General features: G+C 45.5%; 1 pseudogene; it reads right to left on the bottom strand.

The window, feature by feature from the left end:
* Window positions 1-200: 200 nt before the first annotated feature.
* LOC139533353 (TAF6-like RNA polymerase II p300/CBP-associated factor-associated factor 65 kDa subunit 6L) lies at window positions 201-7,501 on the bottom strand (annotated as a pseudogene).
* Window positions 7,502-8,562: the final 1,061 nt, after the last annotated feature.

Genomic DNA, 8,562 nt, shown 5'->3' with positions numbered 1-8,562 from the left:
AAGAAACAAAAGTTTATTCCTTAAACAGGGGCAGGCAGACGTCAAGACGAGGCAGGCAGGGGTCAATAATTCAGAGAGGGTGTAAGGTACATGACAGCTGGCGGGCTCTGTGTCGGGTCACGTCAGGTAAGGCCGAACGATCAGAACCGGGAAACTAGAAAACAGGCGCAAGGAACAGGGAAACAAAACGCTGCTCGGTTCTACGAACAAAACGAACTGGCAACAGACAAATAGAGAACACAGGTATAAATACACAGGGGATAATGGGGAAGATGGGCGACACCTGGAGGGGGGTGGAGACAAGCACAAAGACAGGTGAAACAGATCAGGGCGTGTCACTTTTAAGCATTTTGAACGAAGAGCGGTTTGGAGCCAAATGAGTAGGCTCACCGAAAAGACTCGGAAAGCCCGTCACTTCACTGACACGGAGATAGGCTATTTAAAGAGTGCATTGTGGGTGCAGGAATTGACCAACAAATCTATGGATATAGCAGCCTACAGCCTACCTGTTATTTCTTAAATAGGAAGAAATAAACTCCAACACAATCAAATGTATTTATAAAGCCTTTTTACATCAGCAGATGTCACAAAGTGTTGTACAGAAACTCAGCCTAAAACCCCTAACAGCAAGCGATGCAGATGTAGGAACACAAAACCTTCTTCTTAGTAAAGTCTAATTAAAATGAAGACGGTTGAAATGAATTATGCCTAATTTAATCTCCATGAGATGTCCATTTCAGATTGATTGTGCCGCGTCTGCTGCTTCAAGTTACAGCAACACAATGTAAGTTACTCGAATCTGGCTTATTGTGAGGTTGATAACCCTGATAAAATAGGCCTACATCATGGATAAGAAACATATTGTTTTTAATCAATTCAATTATAGTAGTAGCAAGCTATCAAAGTTATTCTCAGGTCCTCCTCATCTTTGTGCTCTCCTTCTCAAACTGAACAGAACATAGGCTATAGGCTAGTCCAAGCAACAACAAACATTTGACTCTCCTCCTGAACTGCCACTGTAAGCCTACACAGCACAGCCATTGTTAGGCAGCACACAAAACACGTTTTTCATCAGCAAGAGCAGAGCAGGCCGGGGCTCAGGGTTGTAATATCCATCACAGTGTGTAATACAGCCTAGTTTTATTTACACCATCCCAGCAACTATCTTAGAAATATAACTTTGCTCTGTGCTTCTCTGAGCATGCACTTCGTAGCCTATAGGCTATGGATAATGTGATTGAGACCACACTAAATAGCCTATAGGCTCACCGTATATTGCGCAGCCAGCAGAGAATCAGAGATGAGGGGCGGCATCGGGCATATCTATATATAGCCTAATAAGCAACTGAGAAATATTGACATTTCATAAATTACATGACCGTACCCTGGACTAGATTTTTTTTTTAATGAAACCCCTTGACTGAAATGTTAAAAGCATGACCCTCCCACATTTTCCTTCAGGTACCCATTATGTAAATGTCGATCCATCCCTAAGCAATAGAAGTTGCTTCTTTTCAGTTTGATTGTCCACCAATCCCAAGGACAATGTGTAAGATGATAGAAAGTAACTACCTGTTTGCACAGAGAAGTGCATTGTAAATTGTACAGTTATTGTATGCAACTTAATCAAATATTTATAAATAATATCAAATATCAAATAGCGACAGCTGTGCCTTACAGGTGCAATTGGACTTAAGTGTCTTGCTCAAAGGCACAGACAGAAAATTTCACCTCGTCGGCTCGAACCAATAACCTTTTGGTTACTAGCCCAACCCTCTTAACCACTAGGCCACCTGCCACCACACCCCACCCCACCCCACCCCACCCCACCCACATTGTGTATCCCGGAGCAGTGGCAGCTAGGATGGGTGGAGAGGGCTCGGTGCAAGGGCTCCCGTCCTGCCAGGGGTTGATTTTGAGGTTAGCGGTGAGCTGGGGCATCTTGTACGTGGTGTCTGGATTGGCGTATCAGGGGGCTGGGAAGGGGAAGGCAACCTCCCAAGTCGGGGTCCGTGCTGAAACGCACTGCCAGTTGTTTTCCAAAGGAGGAGTAGAGCTCACAGTACATGGCGGGCAGGTGGATGGGGTCCAGTCATTCCAGGGGGTGCCAGCTCCCCCAGGTCCCTGCAGGTGACTGGCGATGCCCAGGGTGGCCTCGGAGAGAGGCTGAGCCCGGCGGAAATCACACTCCCGAAGCGTGGCTGGGTGCTGCCTCTGCTGGCAGGGAGAGAGACAGGGCTCTAATCTTTAGCAGGTGCTCCACTGCCACCTGCAGGACAGAGAGGGCATTGGTACTTGGTGGTTGATAGGGAGTTGAACCAACATAAAAATGCAAAGTGCTTTGAGATCGGGTGAAAGGTAATACATAAATGCAATTTGTAACAATTCATTATTGGGATTATCTTGTATTACTTTGGACAGCTCTGTTTGCATCAGAAAACATTTCAGATTCAGTGACTGGTCTACTGTACTCACCAGGATTGCTCCATAGACCTTGTGTCCGTCTGCTTTCACCTGGGCATTGGAGACAGAGTAGTCATCCAGGACAGATTGCAGGTAAGGACATATGACTCTCTCAACAGCCTACAAAGACAGACAACACACACAGTGATCAGCAAAGCCAAGGATCTCTAAATGAAAGAAATTCTATTTTCATACATAAATAATCAAGATGGATGGAAGGTGGATACATTTCCTCTAAGTGCATGTAGCCCCCTACAACTCCATAGTGAGAACACAGCGGGCGGACCGGGTCTGACAGAACCTTCTGCAGAGACAGCAGAATCTGGTGGTACAGACCACTGACCAGGGCTCCATGGGTCCTGGCAAAGACACGGGTTTAGAAGGGAAATAGATCAATGGTCGAAGCATGGCCATGTTTCTATTAGGAGGGAATTAGATCAATGGTCGAAGCATGACCATGTTTCTATTAGGAGGGAATTAGATCAATGGTCGAAGCATGACCATGTTTCTATTAGGAGGGAATTAGATCAATGGTCGAAGCATGGCCATGTTTCTATTAGGAGGGAATTAGATCAATGGTCGAAGCATGACCATGTTTCTATTAGGAGGGAATTAGATCAATGGTCGAAGCATGACCATGTTTCTATTAGGAGGGAATTAGATCAATGGTCGAAGCATGACCATGTTTCTATTAGGAGGGAATTAGATCAATGGTCGAAGCATGACCATGTTTATATTAGGAGGGAATTAGATCAATGGTCGAAGCATGACCATGTTTCTATTAGGAGGGAATTAGATCAATGGTCGTAGTATGACCATGTTTCTATTAGGAGGGAATTAGATCAATGGTCGAAGCATGGCCATGTTTCTATTAGGAGGGAATTAGATCAATGGTCGAAGCATGACCATGTTTCTATTAGGAGGGAATTAGATCAATGGTCGAAGCATGGCCATGTTTATATTCCACCATCTTGTGTAGAGGAAATGACAAGACATAAACAGGATGGATCGGTGTGGTGTCTGACTTCCGTTTGGTGTCTAATGTCATGGTCACACAATAATATATATGTTATTTAGCAGACGCTTTTATCCAAAGTGACTTAAGTCATGCGTGCATACATTTTTACGTATGGGTGGACCCAGCGGGAATTGAACCCTAACCCTGGCCGTTGCAAGCGCCATGCTCTACCGACAGAGCCACACAACACATGAAGATCAGATTGGTATAAAGGGAGAGGAGGACGACACTGGGTACGTAACTTTCAGGGCCCCCGTGTATTGAGAGCTGGACAACATACCAGAACATGTGGCTGACCCGCAGAGCTGCGTACTCCCTAAGGATCCGGTGGTCGTTGAGGGAGTTGGAGGCGACCAGCGGCTCCAGGATGCAGTACACGACGCTGGACACCGGGATGCGTACGTACGAGCCGAGGTACAGGTAATGGTTCTGAACCAGGCTCTTCACCATGTGGAGGAGACAGTTAAGCTGCTCTAGATCATGAGTGGATGAGAGGAGAACAGACCTCACCTGGGGGGGCAGAGTGGAGAGAGGGGTGGATGAGAGGAGAACAGACTTCACCTGTGGGGGCAGAGTGGAGAGAGGGGTGGATGAGAGGAGAACAGACTTCACCTGTGGGGGCAGAGTGGAGAGAGGGGTGGATGAGAGGAGAACAGACTTCACCTGGGGGGGCAGAATGGAGAGAGGGGTGGATGAGAGGAGAACAGACTTCACCTGGGGGGGCAGAATGGAGAGAGGGGAGGAGAACAGACTTCACCTGGGGGGGCAGAATGGAGAGAGGGGTGGATGAGAGGAGAACAGACTTCACCTGTGGGGGCAGAGTGGAGAGAGGGGTGGATGAGAGGAGAACAGACTTCACCTGGGGGGCAGAATGGAGAGAGGGGTGGATGAGAGGAGAACAGACTTCACCTGGGGGGGCAGAGTGGAGAGAGGGGTGGATGAGAGGAGAACAGACTTCACCTGGGGGGGCAGAATGGAGAGAGGGGTGGATGAGAGGAGAACAGACTTCACCTGGGGGGGCAGAATGGAGAGAGGGGTGGATGAGAGGAGAACAGACGTCTCCTGGGGGGGGGGGGCAGAATGGAGAGAGGGGTGGATGAGAGGAGAACAGACTTCTCCTGGGGTGGGCAGAATGGAGAGAGGGGTGAATGAGAGGGGATATACGAAATACAGTACTAGTTACATTTAGTATAGAAAGGAAGTATAGATTTAGTATAGAAAGGAAGCATAGATTTAGTATAGAAAGGGGGAAATATGCTACTCAATCAGTTATTATGGTGACTGCGGTCATTTGGCTGGCCAATTACTGCCATCCAAAATGATCAGCCCTGGTCAGGTCATGTGGTCAAGAGAAACTCTGTGCCCTATAGGCACTAAATGACTGGACAATTGAATGTATGAAGTGACATTAATGAAGTTAGATTTTTTAAATAAGTATAACATACCCCACTGATGACATGTACAAAATATTGCAGGAGGGCAGCAATCTTACAGTTGGACTGGAGACCCAGCAAAGCCACCTGTAGAATAAATAGTTCATCCTCCATGGATTACATGTTAGAGCGATTTCAACCGTTTCTCCATTCAATTGAGTTGTATTACATGGAGATCTCGGGGAAAAACTGTAGTGTGCCTTCATAAGGGGTGGGTCCTCTCCTAGTATGACCCAGGTGATCTGCTGATGGTACTTAAGTAGATGCTCAGAGAGAGTTTGTACAGCACCGGATAATGTGAAGGAGGGCAAAGAGAGGGCTCAACAACTCTGCAAAAGCTCTGGGAGTAAATCTCACTCAATGTTCACATTTACTCAGAGCCCTTAACTGTACCTTAAACTTCCAGGTTCCCTTTCCTATCCAGATAAGACATGTTCACAAGTAGGATAACAAATCATAGTCACTATAAATGTTACTACATCTCATAAACACAGAATGCGCATTGATTTGACTTTAAAATGGTGGCTTTGGAAGTATGCTTGTGGTCATTGTCCATTTGGAAGACCCATTTGCGACCAAGCTTGAACTTCCTGACTGATGTCTGGAGATGTTGCTTCAATATATCCACATAATTTCCCCACCTCATGATGCTATCTATTTTGTGAAGTGCACCAGTCTCTCCTGCAGCAAAGCACCCCCACAACATGATGCTGCCACCCCCGTGCTTCATAGTTGGGATGGTGTTCTTCGGTTTGCAAGCCTCCCCTTTTTCCTCCAAACATAACAATGGTCATTATGGCCAAACAGTTCTATTTTTGTTTCATCAGACCAGAGGACATTTCTCCAAAAAGTACGATCTTTATCCCCATGTGCAGTTGCAAACTGTTGTCTGGCTTTTTTATGGCGGTTTTGAAGCAGTGGCTTCTTCCTTGCTGAGCGGCCTTTCAGGTTATGTTGATATAGGACTCGTTTTACTGTGGATATAGATACTTTTGTACCTGTTTCCTCCAGCATCTTCACAAGGTCCTTTGCTGCTGTTTTGGGATTGATTTGCACTTTTTGCACCAAAGTATGTTCATCTCTAGGAGACAGAACGCGTCTCCTTCCTGAGCAGTATGACGGCTGTGTTCATGGTGTTTATACTTGCGTACTGTTGTTTGTACAGATGAACGTGGTACCTTCAGGAGTTTGGAAATTGCTCCCAAGGATGAACCAATTGTTTTCTGAGGTCTTGGCTGATTTCTTTTGATTTTCCCATGATGTCATGCTTGAAGGTAGGCCTTGAAATACATCCACAGGTACACCTCCAATTGACTCAAATGATGTCAATTAGCCTATCAGAAGCTTCTAAAGCCATGACATCATTTTCTGGAATTTTCCAAGCTGTTTAAAGGCACAGTCAATTTAGTGTATGTAAACTTCTGACCCACTGGAATTGTGATACAGTGAATTATAAGTGAAAAAATCTGTCTGTAAACAATTGTTGGAAAAATTACTTGTGTCATGGACAAAGTAGTTGTCCTAACCGACTTGCTAAAACTATAGTTTGTTAACAAGAAATTTGTGGAGTGGTTGAAAAACGAGTTTTAATGACTCCAACCTAAGTGTATGTAAACTTCTGACTTCATATGTATTTAAGGAGTGCATGGGACAGTATTGGAGGATTTGGCTATACCGACATCTATGGATAGCATAATAGTATTTGTCAAACAGGTAGGCCTACCACGTGTTTGAATAGGACGAAATAGGCTCCAATTCTACATGTAATTATATGATTTGGCTCATAAAAATAGTTGGTGCGAGCGTGCACATATAGGAGGTCCCTTACCGGGCAAAAAATTAATTTTACTTTAACCCCTGCATCAGAGTTACAATGTTGCAATCACTATTCAGCCAGCTGCCTATAGTAGTAAACAGACTTTCTTACTAATAATATGACATCTGATATTACAATAAAAATGACACTTTTATTTAACATATCTAACATATCATTTAATATTCCTTTAGAACTGTAAAAAGAGTGAGATAATTTGAGCTTTGCAAAAAAGTGCTTTCATAAATGCATGGCGGGCCTCGTTTTGCTGGAGCAGTGTAAAATACGCTTTCTGTCAATGACCCAGTCTTACCAAATTTGTTTTATTTACATACCTAATTTGATTGTCCAACATACATTTCAGCATTTCTTCAATTCGTAGCCCGCCTAGAGTGTTCTCTTCCCTCTGCTGTGATGCTGCATTGCAGTCAGCGATGTTTTCTCTCGGTAGCTGTCCATGGTCCTGAAATCAAATCAAAGAAATCCAGCATTTCAACAAACTTCAGAAAGTTCACATTATTTGGCTCGTTCAGCCTGGTCCTACGTAGCGCAATGTTTTGGGTGGCCATTACACATATCAGGGCTATGAGCCTCTGCAGCACATACGGCCAATAGAGAAGTCTCTCTGTCAATACCCCGTTGGGCATCGATAGTTTGCTTGGACACCAGCCTGATCTCCAGCTCCTTCCACCTCTGGATACTATCTAGGCGGTCATGCGACTTCTCATGCGAGCTGAGGTGGCACAGATTCTTCCAGTGCCTGGTTCCATCCATGACCAGCGCAGATTTGCCCTCATGTGAAAAACAGCAAAAACAGAAGGCCGCATCGTTTTGCTTGGAATTAACGAGCCATGGTATCTCCACTCTCTCCCCGTTCGTCATCCTCATATTGTAGTGGGCCACCGAACATTTTCGTTGCCCCTCAACTCTTGGGAAATTCCCCACCTTATCCTGATATGGCCCAACCTGCACTAACATATCCCGTAAAGATCCATTCACATCGCGACGAATCTGAGTCCGGGTCTCAGATAGGGTCTCTGCCAGCATTGTTTGGAGGTGTGGCTAGGCCTGGTCCGACCACCTGTTCTTGTCCACCCAGAGAGCTGTCATCATCGGTGGAAGTGGATGGCTCGGACTCATCCGGTTCGCCCTCTTCGCTGCTAGAACCAGCGAACGGGGGCTCGTCCGTCTCTGCAGCGAATCTCTTTGGCTTAGAGATTGTGCCTCTTTTCTCGTTAGTTTAAAAATATATATATTCGCTTCTGGCCACACTATCTCCATTGATTTTGATAATCGCTTCATTGTGTACCTGTGTGGTTTCCCTAAACCGGTACCAGACATCTTCAGCCAGCAAAGCAGCCACATCGTTACTAAACTCAACTCGCGCACTTTCGGCCATGACTCACGAGTTTGACAGACTCGCTGTGCGCTTCTGCTCCCTGTCCGCCATGCTTACAGCGCCGCCTCGTGGACATACCTGCAAAATAATCCACAAGTGTAACTTGTGTAAACTAACATGGTGTGTTACTTCGTAAACTAGCCACTATGCGTGCACCAATGCCAACCGATGTGTGCAAAGCGACACATCTCACAATTCGACTTGCTCACTTACCGGATGAGGGATTGTCCATCACGCCGACAACCAAGCCCCCGCCCTTTAATTGAAAACAAAGATCCTCCTGACGGTGGTGTAAATGCATAGAGCAGCAATGTTGCCACACAGCTGTCATCAAGTTGATGACCAAGCTTAGCTAAATGCTTCCGTTTGAATTGAGCTTAAGAGTGTATTGAGATTTAAATGGCATTGTAAAATGAGCCAGTCAGTGCAATCAAGC

Source organism: Salvelinus alpinus, chromosome 11, assembly GCF_045679555.1.
Source record: "Salvelinus alpinus chromosome 11, SLU_Salpinus.1, whole genome shotgun sequence".
Taxonomy (NCBI): Eukaryota; Metazoa; Chordata; class Actinopteri; order Salmoniformes; family Salmonidae; genus Salvelinus; species Salvelinus alpinus.
The sequence above is the reverse complement of the archived record's forward strand: the minus strand, read 5'-3'. Positions and strand labels throughout refer to the sequence as shown.